This window comes from Borostomias antarcticus (assembly GCF_949987555.1).
Source record: "Borostomias antarcticus genome assembly, chromosome: 8".
NCBI classification, from domain to species: domain Eukaryota; kingdom Metazoa; phylum Chordata; class Actinopteri; order Stomiiformes; family Stomiidae; genus Borostomias; species Borostomias antarcticus.
The window spans coordinates 11718685-11734933 of NC_140241.1; the positions used below are offsets into that span (position 1 = coordinate 11718685).

The following is a 16249-nucleotide window of genomic DNA, read 5'->3' on the forward strand; positions in this document are numbered from 1 at the left end:
TACTTTCGCTGATCGCTCCAATATTGAGCTAGCTGCAGTTTTTATGCAGGCTCTCACTGGGCTACAATGGAAGTCAATGGGACATACGTAAATGTGTTGAAAAGCTATGACGAATGTGCTTTTCTGAGACAGGAAGCACAGAGTGTAATCTTCCCAGTCTCAGTATGCTGTCCTGTGAAATGTATCACAATCCGAGTATCTTTAGGTGTTAAGCATGACTTGAACATAGTCCTCTGTGGGAACAGTGAACAAGCGCCAGGGGAATGCTTATGTCAAAGCCATGCCAAACATGTAAAAATATTTGGATTGCGATACATTTCACAGGAGAGCATATTGAGACCAGTATGATTACACCCTGTGCTTCCCGTCTCGGAAAACCACTTTGTCATACATTTTCCAACGCATTTACGTATGCCCCATTGACTTCCATTGTAGCCCAGTGAGAGCCATAAAAACTGCAGCTACCTCAATACTGGAACGATCAGTGATAGTATGATCTCTATGATTCAGGTTCATGGTAGACAGACCACAAATAGGGCTAAATATCCAAAATACAACACTACCCCTTTAAAATTCCCTTTTGGAATCAAAATAACTCATGTTGGAGAGAAAAGGACTAGAATTTATATAAATTTGTATTACCCAAAGCTTTGATGTTGTGCTGTCTGTGGCTTAAAGGTGCAATAGTCAAGATTTTGATGTACTATCATAAAAAAAACTCAAGGCTTGTCAGCCAATAAGGACTCCTGATTGCTCCGCCTCCAAACATACCATGGTACCAATGTTTAATATTATTGGCTCACGAACCTTGTTAGAGGTGGGAACCACACCTCAGACAGAGATCAATTCAAAATCAATGAATTGGGGGAGGAGGGGGGTATTTTTATTCCACACCTTTCTAAAAGCTCTGTGGGTGTTTTTTGTCTTTTAATGATTAGTCTAGATCGAAATGTTGACTATTGCACCTTTAATGCTGTGAACCGCTGGCTCCTCTCCATGTAAGAGAGTGCGGAGGAAGTGTCAGGGAGGATGTAGTATGTTGTTGTTTCTTCGTGCCAAGCCTCCGCCTCTGTTGTGTTTTCGTTTTATTAAGTGCTAGGAGGCTCTTAATCGTGCGAGGCCTGTGATCCCGCTACGCACGACTGGCTCATCGCATTGAAACGGGGCTTTGAGACGGCTGTCACTCCTGACACTTTGTGATACACTTTGTGACACTGTCTGAGTCAACTTCCACATCTAGTGAGTTGAGCATGTGTATAAAAGATAACGTGTCAATGGCAGCTCATTGCAGACCCCACTCATCTAACAGATTATATGGAGAGGATATCATTAGGGTGATTCATAGTCTGGAGTCAGGCACCACAGAGCAGGGAAGAGGGGTGGAGCCAGCCCATTAGCCTACCTTTCAAATCCAGCTGCATTTTAACATTATTTCATTGGGAGCGTATATAGTTGGAACTAAATGAAAAACAGACATTTCGGTAATACACTTTGCAGTTTGTGTAATAAAAACCTCAGTGAAGTGAGAGTTCACGTGGAAGAAAGTCCAAGTAAATCCCACCTTGTGTGCCAGATATGCTACCGACAGCTCGCTAGAGTGCAGGACTCGCTAGCAATACTTGGAAAAGTGGAAATCTGCGGTCAGTGAGGCCAAATAAACCTCTCCGCACCACCCTCACTAAAATCCGATCAGATTCTCATTGGTAGATATCCACGAATATCTTAGCACGTTACCGGACGTTCTTGCCGTATATGTCATTTAGCAGACGCTTTTATCCAAAGCGACTGTACATTCTTAGAGGACATTGGAAGCATGATTGTTCATGGCTCTGTGATGAGCAGCAATCCATTTCATCAGGTGGGAACTAATTGACGGAATCAAACCCAGCACTGTATCCTGTTTAACAGTCTGGTCAATTATTAACACTGATTCTAAATAATTCTAAAATTTAGAATAGAATTTTAAAATAGAATGCTCGTTTTGAAACTGTCTTCTCAGTCTGAACCTGTACTAAGGATTTTACATGATGAATATTCAAGGCTCCAGTGTCAGAGTACAGAGACATAAAATTACTAACAGTTCTTAAGCTGCTAACTGTCTTGGCTGTTGTGTTGTTTCTGATCGCAGATTAAAGCGGTTCTAAAGGGAGCTTGTGAGTGGAGGCTTTTGGGCCGCGGTGAAGCTGGCATTGTTGTATTGTTGAATCTGGCAGCTCAACACCTACTGTAGAGACTGAAGATATGACTGATGATTTCCGGTGAAGCTCTGCCATTAGATCCAGACTGCTTCAAACCCCCCTAACCTCCAAAATCCTCCTGGAAAACACATTTTTACCTGCTTTTCTGTAGTTTTTGGATCCCGGTATGTCAAGCAGATAGCTTAAGAATGTGCAGGTTATTATATGCAGTATGTGACCTGTCCCCGAATATCTGCTTACTGTGCAGAAAACCTCTGAGTCCTCTCACCGTCTGTCCACCCACAGATCCCATCACGGCGTATTGATGATCTCTTTCCTGTCTGCTCCAACAACAAACCTCTCTTTTATATCAAACAGCTGGAGCTTCTCAGTTGCTCTCCTCTTTCTCTGGGCTACTCATCATCACGTTGTCCAGCAGAGAACCGCCGTCGTGTGGGGAGCCATTTGATACGGCTCTGGCTGAGGTGACGCTGGCCAGAGACGACAGGGGAGAGGTAGAAATAGAGCGAGCAGCGCTGAGGTAAACGGAGCTCTATTAGCTAAATGCTAATTTGATCTTCCAGATGCCAGACAGGTTTATAGTCATGCTACTTTTACAAATCCCAGACCGTTTCTGCAGGTTTTTCCTTTAAAAACCGTGAATTCTCATGGCAAGTCTGTACTCCAGGCCACACACTATTTGTGTGTTATTTAGATGAGATCATGGTTTTTAGATCTTTATTTGTGTTTTAACTGAAGCAGGTGTCTGTATATAGATCCCCAAGGTTTGATCAAAGTCTGCCATGTCTGCTCTGAAAGTTTTATATGGGTATTTTACTATACAAGTGAATGACAAATCAATGACCTCTTCACACTCTGCACTTCCTATCTTGCTACTGTAGCGTTTCATACAAATGAGGCTTTCTTATGAAAAAAAACAGCAAAAGACCACAGCGCGTTCATGATAAGTGACAGAGACGGAGTACTGGAAAGCTCCTGCATGCTTATATAAGCCTCTCAGCCTCCATGTGCTCTGCAGCCCTGCTGCCCTTCTAGAGCGCCTACGTCTGCAGCCCTGCTGCCCTTCTAGAGCGGCTACGTCTGCAGCCCTGCTGCTCTTCTAGAGCGCCTACGTCTGCAGCCCTGCTGCTCTTCTAGAGCGGCTACGTCTGCAGCCCTGCTGCCCTTCTAGAGCGCCTACGTCTGCAGCCCTGCTGCTCTTCTAGAGCGCCTACGTCTGCAGCCCTGCTGCCCTTCTAGAGCGCCTACGTCTGCAGCCCTGCTGCTCTTCTAGAGCGCCTACGTCTGCAGTCAGGCAAACCGAGGTTCTGGGTTGGTTCTTCCTCTGTTCCCCCTCTCTCCCCATGGAACATGGACAGTTGCTATGGGCTCTGGCTCAAATCAGCCTAGAAGAACAGGCCGGGGTTCTGGAGAGAGAGAGAGAGAGAGAGGGAGAGAGAGAGAGAGAGAGAGAGAGAGGGAGCTAGAGGGAGAGAGAGAGGGGGGGAGAGAGAGAGGGGGGGAGAGAGAGGGAGAGAGAGAGAGGGACAGAGAGAGAGAGAGAGATGGCGTAGGGGCCGGGAGAGGGTGACGGAGTGACCACAGGGTACTTGTACTGTGGTGAAGGTCTTTCCTGGACTTGCTCGTGTTGTTGAGGTTGGTTGGGTTGGGTCTAGGAGGGCTGGCGACATGTTTAATTCAGATTCGGGGGCCCGGCTCTGGTATACTGTATCTACAGTTTTTTTCTTTGCAGTTTCTCATGCTTGAAGCACTGGAACACACTGAAACCTGAGATCTGGTGTGAGGGAACGTACAGTAACATAATTAACGTCCCCTCGCTGAAGCCTTTAAGGGAACCTGGGGCTGTCTGTCTGCCTGTCTGTCTGTCTGTCTGTCTGCCTGTCTGTCTCTCTGCCTGTCTGCCTGTCTGTCTGTCTGTCTGTCTGTCTGTAGCTGAAACCTGTTGTTGCTGCTCAGCTGAGGTAATTTATGCAGATGAAGCAGAGGAGATTTATTTTGTCAACTTCTGGATTAAATCTCACAACCGTATCATGCATAATGTTAAATCTGCATGTGCAAAATAAAAGTATTACAGTATGTCATCCTTGGCACCCTGTCTGCATGCTCTGGTAGAAGGAGCACGTTTGATGTTTTTTTTCTTGATTGGAAAGCCAGATCCTGGCCGCCAGCTGTGTGGAGCTATGACTCCACGGAGCCTTCATCATGCTCTTCATCATGCTCTTCATCATGCTCTTCATCAGAGTCCCTCCCCTCGTCCCAAACATTTCCATCATCTGGGTCAGGTCATAAAATATGGGAGAGTTAGACACAGTATGAGCAAAAGCAGAACGACTCGGAATTGTACATCAACATCCTCATTATTCACTATGAATATATAGTACGGGTTTAAAAAAAGTGTCAATAGAAGTTGGTGAATCCAACTGGATATGCTTTTGGAAAAAATGATGCCGTGGGTTTGATTGAGTTTTCCTTTGGCGCGTTCTCTCCTCAGTTGTGTGTGTTTGTCAGAGGAAGAGCGACGTTTGGGATGCAGACCTGTGTCTACATGCAAGATGTTTCCTAGCAGCTTCCTATTGTCGGTGCTCGTTTGGTTCCCCTGGCGCTCCACGGCGACAAGCGAGGACAGGGAGTGAGTGGGAACTTTGGGGGAAGGTTTAGGGGGGGGTTGGGGGTAGGAGGTTTGGGAGGCCTGGATGTTTTCCATACTGTCGAGCAGAACTGGCTTTTATTTTCGCACTGTGGCTGGGTAGCAGGCAGAAAAAACAAGGCCTCTGGGTCAGGAGACAGCTTGTCCTCCTCCGTGGAGGTGAGCTCATGGCCTGGAGCCCCCTGAGGGGAACGTTACTGAACCAAGTTGCGCAACACTTAGAAGCTTCAACAACCGAAATGTCACCATCACCCCATTTGAAGGATTCGAGAGCTACGGTAAAACTTTACGTGATATAAAGTTGGCACTGGAGTTACTTGCTTGTTCCTCATCATGTTTTTTTATAGTTATTACGGAGTACTCCACATATCCTCGTACATTTTGGAAGCCCAAAACCTTTGACCATTATGAGTTGAAACGAGTTCCAAATAGGTCAAAGGTTGTCTTTTTTTTGCATTCAGACAGAAAGTGTTACTGATATTTTCCCCTTCACATGCTGTTTCCTTGAGTGAGTGAGTGTGTGTGTGTGTGTGTGTGTGTGTGTGTGTGTGTGTGTGTGTGTGTGTGCGTGTGCGTGTGTGTGTGTGGGGGGGGGGGGGGTCGTACCCAAACAAGCCCCCTCTCCTTCCTCTGCCCCCCCCCCCCCCACCTCCCCGAGCTGTTTGCCCAGGATGTCCTGTGGTGTTCGTGCATCTCGCCCTCGTCTCCAGCTGCCCCACACTTCCTGTCCTGGGCAGACGTGCAGGTGTTACACCATAAACGTCCCCCGGGGACAGAATGTGTTTGGACAGGCGACTCCAATCTTTACCCACACTCATGACTGTCACTTCCACAGAGTTTTCCAGCATGGCGCCCAGGTCAAAAAGATTCACGACGCCACCGCTGTGAAAGCACAGTGGAGCAGACAAAGCGGAGGAAGGTTTTTAAGGGTTCACCTTGGGGGGAGAACACGTGGCTCAAAGTTTCAAGAGGAAAAAAAATGGCTCTTTAACTTCCAGATGCTCAGAATGAAATCCATCTGGGGACAGAGAGAGAGAGAGAGAGAGAGAGAGAGAGAGAGAGAGGGGGAGGGACAGAGAGACAGAGAGGGAGAGACAGAGAGGGAGAGAGAGACAGAGAGAGAGGGAGACAGAGGGAGAGAGAGAGCAGAGAGATAGGGGGAAAAAAGAGAGAGACAGAGAGAGAGGGGGAGACAGAGAGGGAGAGAGAGAGAGGGAGAGAGAGAGCAGAAAGAGAGGGGGGGAAAAGAGAGAGAGAGAGGGGGAGACAGAGAGGGAGAGAGAGAAACAGAAAGTGAGAGAGAGATTTGGGTTCTGTGCAGAAGAAAGCTGAGATAAAACGATCAGATTAATGAGGAGCAGGTTTCCTCCCGGCCGTCCAGAAAGACAGCAGCACAGGCCAGAGGACGGCTGTTAATCACCAGGGCTTCACTAGGAGGAATTTACTGGCCCAGACTGGACTTCCTGGAAACAGACAGAGATAGCAAGAAAGAGAGATACCTGCCTCTACCTGGACTGATAGGGGAGCCTTGAGATAAGAAGCCTTGAGAACCAATGGTTCTGGAGCCTAGTGGCCCATAGGGCAAGAACCCGTCTCCTGATTCCTTAGTGTGAGGCAGCTTGATGTACAAGTCCACCCCCTGGACATGACGCTACTACTGTATGTCAACCAACCCTCGATGCTGAGTGCTAAGCAGAGAGGCATTCGGTACCATTTTTTAATATAGTCTTTGGTATGACTCGGCCGGGGATTGAACCTCCAACCTCCCAATCTCAGAGTGGGCACTCTAACCACAAGACCACTGAGCTGGTGTACACAAGACTGATACCTCCTACTTACCGTTCGTACACTTGCCTCTACTCAAGACTGATACTGTACCTCCTACTTACCGTACCTCTGCACCAGACTGATACCTCCCACTTACCGTACCTACCTGCCTCTACACCAGACTGATACCTCCCACTTACCGTACCTACCTGCCTCTACACCAGACTGATACCTCCCACTTACCGTACCTACCTGCCTCTACACCAGACTGATACCTCCCACTTGGCGTACGTACCTACCTCTACTCAAGACTGATACCTCCCACTTGCCGTACGTACCTGCCTCTAAGCAGGGCTGGTTCCAGGCCACGGGGAGCCCCATGTGGAGTCCAGGTTTGGGGCATAAATTAGTACCAAAGCAAGAAACATAGAGAGGCACCTGTACCAAGAAGTTAGCGCCCATTTTAAGCGTAATTCTGTCACAACCTGCGCCTAAAAGATGGCATGTGTGAGAGAGAGAGAGAGAGAGGGAGAGAGAGAGAGAGAGGGAGAGAGAGAGAGAGAGGGAGAGAGAGAGAGAGAGGGAGAGAGAGAGGGAGAGAGAGAGAGAGAAGGAGAGAGAGAGGCTCTAACATGCGTACATCTGCGCCTGAGACCAATAATTCCATTGCTATCTCTTGTCGTTCCTTACATGCTAGCGACTCGCCAGTAACTAACAACGTTCCTGGTGAAACCCTGTCTCTTTATGTTGTCCCACGCAACGCGTGATCTGCGCCAGCACCGACGCTACCTGGAGTACTGGAGCCCCTACTGGTCTAGCATGGTACTGCATTTCACTTATGGCTAGATACTTGGCCACATGGGACCAATGGATGCACATGTGCTTGAGCTGGCTGTCCCTTGCTGTGCTCTCCATAATAAGCTAACCACATAACCTGCCCTAAGGCCTTTTACTGTACATTTAGGGTCTTTACATCAGGTAAGTGCCAGGTGGGATGGACATTATTAAATTAATTATCATTTCCCAAACAGGAAATGATCCCAGACTCCTGTAAAAGAATATCATCATCAACAACAATAACAACAACAACACCAACAATGAGGCAAATGGGATCCAGCTCTGAGCTGTCTCAACTAGCTGTAAATAACCCAGCCAGCCAGTCGCATTAGAAGTGTTGTCTTAATGTAAACCAGATGCATTGTGGTCGTCATCTGTTATCGTAAACTGCTCTCGTTTTCACGGAACCATGACGTTCAAAATCCCATAAAAGCAGGCGCATGTGTGCTCTGTCCCCGGCGCGAAACCTGATGCCCCCAATCCACGGGTCCCTGGAGAGGACTTGTCCCTGAAGAGGACCAGTCCCTGAAGAGGATCTGTCCCTGAAGAGGACCTGATAGACAGACAGGACAGACAGACAGATCAGACAGACAGACGGACAGACAGACAGACAGACAGACAGACAGACAGACAGACAGACAGACAGACAGACAGACAGACAGACATATCAGACAGGACAGACAGACATATCAGACAGGACAGACAGACAGACAGACAGACAGACAGATAGATCAGACAGACAGACCAGACAGACAGACAGACAGACAGACAGACAGACAGACATATCAGACAGGACAGACAGACATATCAGACAGACAGACAGACAGACAGACAGACAGATAGATCAGACAGACAGACCAGACAGACAGACAGACAGACAGACCAGACAGACAGACAGACAGACAGACAGACAGACAGACAGACAGACAGACAGACAGACCAGACAGACAGACCAGTGTCCGAGTGTCCATGTTATTGTAAATGTGGAAAATCCACACAAAAGAAGCTTCAGACTCCTTGGGGTTTACAGATGATCTACATTTCACCAAACTGCATAAATCATGAATTTCACATGCCAGTATTTCAAACATGAAATCCTTAAAACTGTTTAAATCCAACAGCTGTTTGTGTTGACACTTGACACATCTGAGTCCTGTTGGTCAGCTCAGAGTAGCTCTGGGTGCCGGTGTTAGCCAGGTCAAGTCAAGTCAATTTTATTTCTATAGCACATTTACAAACAGCTGTGGCTGAACCAAAGTGCTGTACAGATAAAAGCAAAAGCAAAAGATATAAATACAAAAGCATAAGAATAGCATAAGAATAGTGCAAATACAGATAAGTACAAAGACACAGACCCTCTGCCTCTCTCTCTCCCTCCTATCTTCTAACCAGGTCCAGTGGATGCCCCACTGTCACCAGCAGACCACCCCGAGTCCGATAGATACCCCTGTGTCTGCTGTGGATGTCGTAGCATTTAGTTAACACACACACACGTACTGTACACACAGACATACACCAGTCCACCTCCGGCTTTAGGCCTGGACCTGGGCTCAGTCCCCCTTCCCCTCACCCTAACTCGGGTCCGTATCCTTTTCCTACCCCCACCCTACCCCCGACCCCTGCCTCTACCTGGACCCAGACACACTCATACACACACAGACATACACCAGTCCTGGGCTCAGATCCCCCTCACCCTAACTCGGGTCCGTTCCCCATTCCTACCCCCTCCCTACTCCTACCCCTGCCTCTATCTGGGCCCGGGCACATTCACGCACACACAGACATATACCAGTGTTTGCCATGTCTCTCCTATGATGTTTTTAGCCTCTCTTACTCTGAAAATGTAATTTAATGTAATGTATTGCTTTATAAATGTTCTTAGCCAGTAGACAAACATACTCCAGGAGCTTGCTCGATCGCCTTGTTGAGAGGGGTCAGGGAAGATTTTTTTACAGCTCACTTATCTGGCCTCCGGGTGATACTGTTTTTTTGCTTCCCTCTGGAATATGTAGGGGTGGGTCGTATGCCCACCTTCCCTGTTCTTTGTAAAGCACATTGTGTTGCCTCTGGGTATGAAATGCGCTATACAACAAAATATAAATAAAAAGCCAAGGCAGATGGCTTCCTGGCCCCAAGACGTCAGGAGCCTCAGCCAAGCTAGAAACATGATACTGGCTATAGGGCTGGAGAGAGGAATGGTGTGTGTGTGTGTGTGTGTGTGTGTGTGTGTGTGTGTGTGTGTGTGTGTGTGTGTGTGTGTGTGTGTGTGTGTGTGTTAGGAGTAGTGTGTGTGTGTGTATCAGTGGAGGCTCGTCCATTGAGGCAGGGGAGGACAGTCCTCCTCAGTTTTTGGAGAGAAGAGAGGGATTAAAATATAAATATATGAATTTATTTATTCATAATTAATATTATCTCAGTTTTGTTCATAAAGCAGGTTTTCCCTATGGATAAAAACCCATTATTGAAATTCTAAAGCTCCAACAGTGACATCTTTAACATGCAGCTGGAGGACCCATAGATATCTATGGAAGGGAGGCTAGCATCCCTTAGGGCGGGTTCTTTTCTCTTAAATCAATGTAATGCCTTTTTTTCTTGCTAATTTGTGATTGGCCAAAACGCTGAAAAATTACCGCAAGGGAGGACAGTACTCCGGCCCTGTCTGAAAAGGATTCAGATATTGACATTTTGTTAGTCCAATCACATTCCAGATTCCAGATTCACCACAGTGAAGGCCGATTGAGTCTATAATATAATACATCCGAAAGTATTATGGGACATATTATACATCAAACTGTTCGTCTATTTGTCTTGAGCTGACATAAATACTTTTTGAGCTAGAGCCGTCTGAACACGACAGTTCCACTGGCTGGCTATAGCCGGTAACGTTAGCTACGAGGTGCACGTCAGGCTACGACATAGGCAGGCGCGCAGATTGGCTGGAGGCGCAAACTGTCTGCAACTCGTCCAAAATGCATTGTGTTGCCTCTGGGTATGAAATGCGCTATATAAATAAAGCTTTGATTGATTGATTGATTGATTGATTGATTGATTGATTGATTGATTGATTGATTGAAAACATTTCTAGAGACTGAGTCGCAACACCGGATCGGAGAATCCACAGCCTGGCTCCTGCTTGCGTGAGAATTGATCGCTTTGCGGTGCTTATTCCTCATCCAGTGATGGATGGGTGGATGGAAAACTTTCAACTGAATGTTCATATTGTTCTGATAATTGTAGGCTATAGCAACATAAGAGTGGCAGCTTTGACAGCAACCCAAATGAGCTAATCCCATAGCTGTACCATTGCTAGCTAGCCATGAGCGAACTATTGGATACTGCATTTGCTGTGTAACGTATTCCATTGTCCAGTTGTCAAATCTATTTGCCAACAAACTGTTTGCGAGCCAGCACACCTCAGTGTCCCCTAATCAAAAACATTTTTCATATATCACCTAACCTCTTCAGCACCTCACCAATATCAATTATTTTCTCTCTTTAGAGCAGAGTACAATCCATTACAACAACTATTGCTTACAATGTTTTATTGTTGTTTCGTAATATTTTATCATGGATATGATAAATAAATGCTGCATGTAGTTAAAGAAAGTGTTATTGAGTTTTTCATATGTGGTGTGTATGTGTGTGTGTGTGTGTGTTAGGTATAAGTACACAAGGTGCCAAAGTGAAGCCTCTCTGTACACATCTGTGTTTTTTGTTGGGATGTGCAGTTGAACTTCTTTCGTGATGACAAGGCAAGTTTCTGCCATCCATGTCAGTTCAGCCCTTCCTGTTGGTGGACCCTGGAGGCTTGGTTCAGCCCTTCCTGTTGGTGGACTACATTTTTGCTCATCTCGTTTCCTGTGAGAAAATTCCCAGGCAAACCCATGACTGCGAGTCCTGTCGCTATCACACGCGATGGCCTGTGATTAATGAGCCAGCAAGGTGATTGATAGACGGCATTAAAGAGGTTTTGGGATCTGCCACCGGCGCTGCAGCTGATCCAGATGCACGAGGAGACGCTGACTCAGCAGGCGGCCAACCGGGACGCCGGCAATACGGCCGTCGCCTCGGCGATCAACGACAGACGGGCGCTTTCATGTGTGGAAGCAAAAGCCTGGGATCTATTTTGGTCAGTAGAGGTTGTTTTTTTAAGTGGACAGTTGACAGTCATCTTCTGTTGGTTCTTGGTCAGAGAGTTCAGTTGGAGTTGTTTTAGTTTGAAGACGTTTGACCTCCGGGCCGGTCTTGTGAGTGTTTGGAGAGCCCTGTACAAACAAACATGGATGAATAGCTGAGCGGTATGGCCGGCCATGTCATGAGAAGATCTGCTGGACTACAGCTTCCCACAACCCCCCCCCCCCCCACCCCACCCCAACAACCCCCCCCCCCCCAGATGAAAAAAGATCTTAGAAAACAACATAATTTAACAGCATGAAGACAGCGAGAAGTGGGTCATTCAGGATTATGAATGAGGACAGAAGAGTAAAGCTATAAGTGGAAAGTGCCGAAGATAGCTGTACTGTCCAGATGAAAGAGAAACCAGTTCACCGGTCAGAGGGTTAGTGACATACTGTACAGTCTATAAGGTCAAGCACGGGTCACAGTGGCTAATGTTATTGTCTTGAATGTAGCTGCCCATCTAGACATGTTGGTGTGCACGTATGAAGTACAGTAGTTTATTATGATGTTTACTTGTGTTTATATATCCATATGTTCCCTTTACAATGGAGTCCACTTGTGTTTATAGAATGAGCGTATGACCAGTCATGTCAAAACATGTTTTGCTCCATGAGTATAATGGCTTTAAAGTTAAGACACAACCACTCGCCTTTTTCTTGAGGATGTCTATTAAGCTGTGTTCACACAGTAGCTTACACAGTTTTGAGCATTTAGAATGTTTGTTCTAGAATGTCTCTCTGTTCTAAAACTGAAGTCTTGAAGATTCATCGTGTCAAATCTTTAGAACTACAGTTTCAGAAGTGTGAAGTGGCAGTTACAAACAAACAAATAAACAAGCAAATAAACAAACACCCTATTTTAAAAATGCTGATAACTGTCTTGGCTGTTGTATGTGAACCCAGCTGCAATTGTCACATTGGTAGAGCAGAAGCAAAACATTGGGTAGAACATACATATTGTATTTGTTTTTTAGTCAACTCACCAGTCAGATTTTTTCAATGGAGGGAAGTCATGTGGATGCTGTTTACTTCAGCTTTTCCGTCATTCCAGAACCACGCTGTCATAAGACAATGAGATCTGAGGACTCCGAGGTACCAGATGACTCATGGACTCATTATTGGCCATTTCATGGAATGTTCATATTTCAAAACGATAATACCACAGTTTGCTGTGCAGCTCGGTTCAGTGCCTCTATAGTCCAACTATCTTGATCACCACTGTATTAGGGGTAATTTCACTGAATTAGTCAAGGGATAAATATGACATTTACTATGACTGACTTACTAGGGATGATGTCACTGCAGGATGTGGGAGGAAGCAAGCAGGAAGAGCTGGTTGTGAAGTTACTGATGATTCATACTGCACAGCCAGAACAATGCACATTGAAGGGAATCTATTATATCAGTGGCATCAGTAATCATTAGGATACCTTTGAGTCATCATAACACATTACAACAATTGTTAGAGCATGACGTGTGAGATTAAAAAATGTAGGGTGTTTTTGATTTGTTTGTTATTCATCAGGAAACAAGAAATCTGGTGGTTGTTCATCGCTGCACGATGGTTAGGACTATCATAGTACTGTAAATCAATTCTGCAGAACAAGAATTTGGAATCTGCTCCTGTTCTTCGCTCTGAAGAAAAACAGTCTTGATCGCGACTGAAATGCTTGATCTGAAACCGTCCGAGATGTCCGAACACAACACCCCTCACTCGTACAGTACTGTGATTAAACTGTGATTATACTGTTCTGTGATTACACACACAGCGAGTCCGGAGCTGTGACTGGAGACATCTAAGCGATGGTCTGTGATAATGTCTGCCTTGTGGCTTCTCCCTTGGTGTTCTGGCTGTAACGTTTACAATGCAAGGCTATGTTTTCTGGTCATGGTTTGCGGAAGGGGTGTTTTTTTGTGTGTTTTTTTTACAAGAGTCCCATGTGTCTGCGCACACATTCTAATCCACAGAACATCATGGCACATATAATTATGGTCCCGTTTGGTCACGGCACTCCAGAACCTCAGCCAAAGCCCTCCATTTTGGGGTTTTTTCTCCGCCATTTCGCTTTCTGAAGCTTTTTTAAATGACTGCACAGCAGACCGTCATATAACCGGCTGCGTTATAACCTGTGGTACACTACATGTGTTTTTCTACCTATACTGATGCATGGACGCTTGTGTTTGTGTTTTGTGTTTGAGGAGGCCCACACTTCCCTGACCGACGAAGCCACAGTCGTTGTGCTCGTGGTCACGGTCTGGACGTGTGGTTGTGCACCGCCGGCCGGTCCGTGTGGAGCAGCTGAGACAGAGAGCGAGCGCTGGCCACCAGCCTGGCCGCCGGCCCAGAACAACAAAGAGAGAGTGTGTTTCCAGAGCAGGAGCACCGAGCGCGTTCCAATGGGCCGGGCCTTCGTACCTCTATCGTCATGTGGGCTTATCGTGGTCGGGCGACCTCGTGTGACGTAACTGCGAGAACGAGCTAACGCCCGATGAAGCGCGTACGTACGTTCCGTAGCGTCTGGCCGCAGTAGAAGTCACACACGGTCGCGTTTCAACCTCAGCCGAGCCAAAAACAACAACGGCGTTGCCACGGCGCGCTTATCTCCCGTGCGCCTCCTTTATCCACTCGCTGTAGTCGTGTTCGGTGTTGCCGTAGTGACAGTGGCCATGACATCACAGAGGCGGATGCCAACACAAGCAGCCCAGCTCCTCTCTGTCGGACGGCGGGAGAGGAAGGGGTGCGAGCCTCACACAGACTTCCTGACCCGACCCAATAGGTCCGGCTGGTTCTTCCTTCGTTCCCTTTGATGTCCAGGAGCCGAAGGTGACCCATGAGCCTCCCCCTCGGGACTGGAGTGTGTAGCGAGCGAGAGAGTGTTGGTTCCTACCGGAACCCAATCTCACAGTGGGGAGTGGGAAAAGGGGGGACACACATCCTGTTATGTCGTACTGGGCAGCAGGTAGGCAGCCAGGTGAAGACTGACTTCACATGGGGATGACCTTCAGTAGTTGACATAGGCCTCATACAGGCTTGACATAGGGATGACCTACAGTAGTTGAAATAGCACAGGGTTTTTCCACCGCTAGCCCCTTGATTAATTTAGCAGAAGAGTGGTTCTCTAATAGCCCCTCCCCCAGGCAGACCTGGCAGACTGCAGTGGGCAGATGTTGCTTTATTTAACAGGCTGCTGCTGAGAAGTGTTATGTTACGGAGCATCCAAAAGGTTAAGGTCTATGCTTCGCCAAGGCAGCGTTCAGCAAAACTATCACACAGATTTTGCTGATCTCACAGTAGCGTGATTAACTCACCTCCAAGGCAGAGGCACAACAAAACAGAGGCTAAGAGGTTCACTGTGTATTTTTTCCCCGGGGTCAGAAAAGGTCAAAGTTGAAGCGCTCAAAAGTTCATTTACATTAATCTCACAGCGGATAGCCCAGTCTGCCTCTCTGAGCTCACTCAGCAAAACACAGCCCATTAAGAACCCTCCCAGAAAGCACAGAGTGCCTCTCCCATCCTCCCTCTCTCCCTCCCTCCCATCCTCTCTCTCTCTCCCTCCCTCTCTCCCTCCCTCCCATCCTCTCTCTCTTTCCCTCTCTCCCTCCCTCCCATCCTCTCTCTCTCCCTCTCTCCCTCTCTCCCTCCCTCCCATCCTCTCTCTCTCTCCCTCCCTCTCTCCCTCCCTCCCATCCTCTCTCTCTCTCCCTCTGTCCCTCTCTCCCTCCCTCCCTCCCTCCCTCCCTCCCTCCCTCCCTCCCATCCTCTCTCTCTCCCTCCCATCCTCCCTCTCTCTCTCTCCCTCTCTCTCTCCCTCCCTCCCATCCTCTCTCTCTCCCTCCCACCCTCCCTCTCTCCCTCCCTCTCTCCCTCCCTCCCATCCTCTCTCTCTCCCCCTCTCTCCCTCCCTCCCATCCTCTCTCTCCCTCTCTCCCTCCCTCCCATCCTCTCTCTCTCTTCCTCTCCTTTCCTCTCTCCCTCCCTCCCATCCTCTCTCTCCTTCTCTCCCATCCTCTCTCTCTCTCCCTCTCTCCCTCCCTCTCTCCCTCCCTCCCATCCTCTCTCTCTCTCCCTCTCTCCCATCCTCTATCTCTCCCTCCCTCCCTCCCTCCCTCTCCCTCTCTCCCTCCCATCCTCCCTCTCTCCCTCCCATCCTCTCTCCCTCCCTCCCTCCCTCTCTCCCTCCCTCCCATCATCTCTCTCCCTCTCTCCCTCCCATCCTCTCTCTCATCCTCTCTCTCCCTCCCTCTCTCCCATCCTCTCTCTCCCTCCCATCCTCTCTCCCTCCCTCCCTCCCTCCCTCCCTCCCTCTCTCCCTCCCTCCCAACCTCTCTCCCTCCCTCTATCCCTCCCTCCCTCCCATCCTCTTTCTCTCCCTCTCTCCCTCTTTCCCTCCCTCCCATCCTCTCTCTCTCTCGCTCTCCCTCTCTCTCATCCTCTCTCTCTCTCCCTCCCTCCCTCTCTCTCATCCTCTCTCCCTCTCTCTCTCCCTCCCTCCCTCTCTCCCTCCCTCTCATCCTCCCTCCCTCCTTTCTCTCCCTCCTAGATCATCCTCTTGTCATGCAGCTCCACGAGAACCGTCAACGACACATGAGATGAGAGACTTTCCACTCAGAACTTTCCAGTG

At 47.9% G+C, this 16249-nt stretch overlaps 1 protein-coding gene across 4 annotated transcripts in view; it reads left to right on the forward strand.

The window, feature by feature from the left end:
- pear1 (platelet endothelial aggregation receptor 1) overlaps window positions 1–16249 on the forward strand; it is a 59227-nt gene that overhangs the window by 5167 nt on the left and 37811 nt on the right. For 2 of the 4 annotated variants that reach the window (XM_084442237.1, XM_084442240.1), the window contains exon 1: window positions 16228–16249. This exon is cut by the window's right edge and continues 62 nt beyond it. The exons of the other annotated variants lie outside the window; for them this stretch is intronic. The gene's annotated coding sequence lies outside the window, so the exon portion shown is untranslated. Of the gene's footprint in view, window positions 1–16227 lie in introns of those variants that run through there. 4 annotated transcript variants of the gene reach the window in all.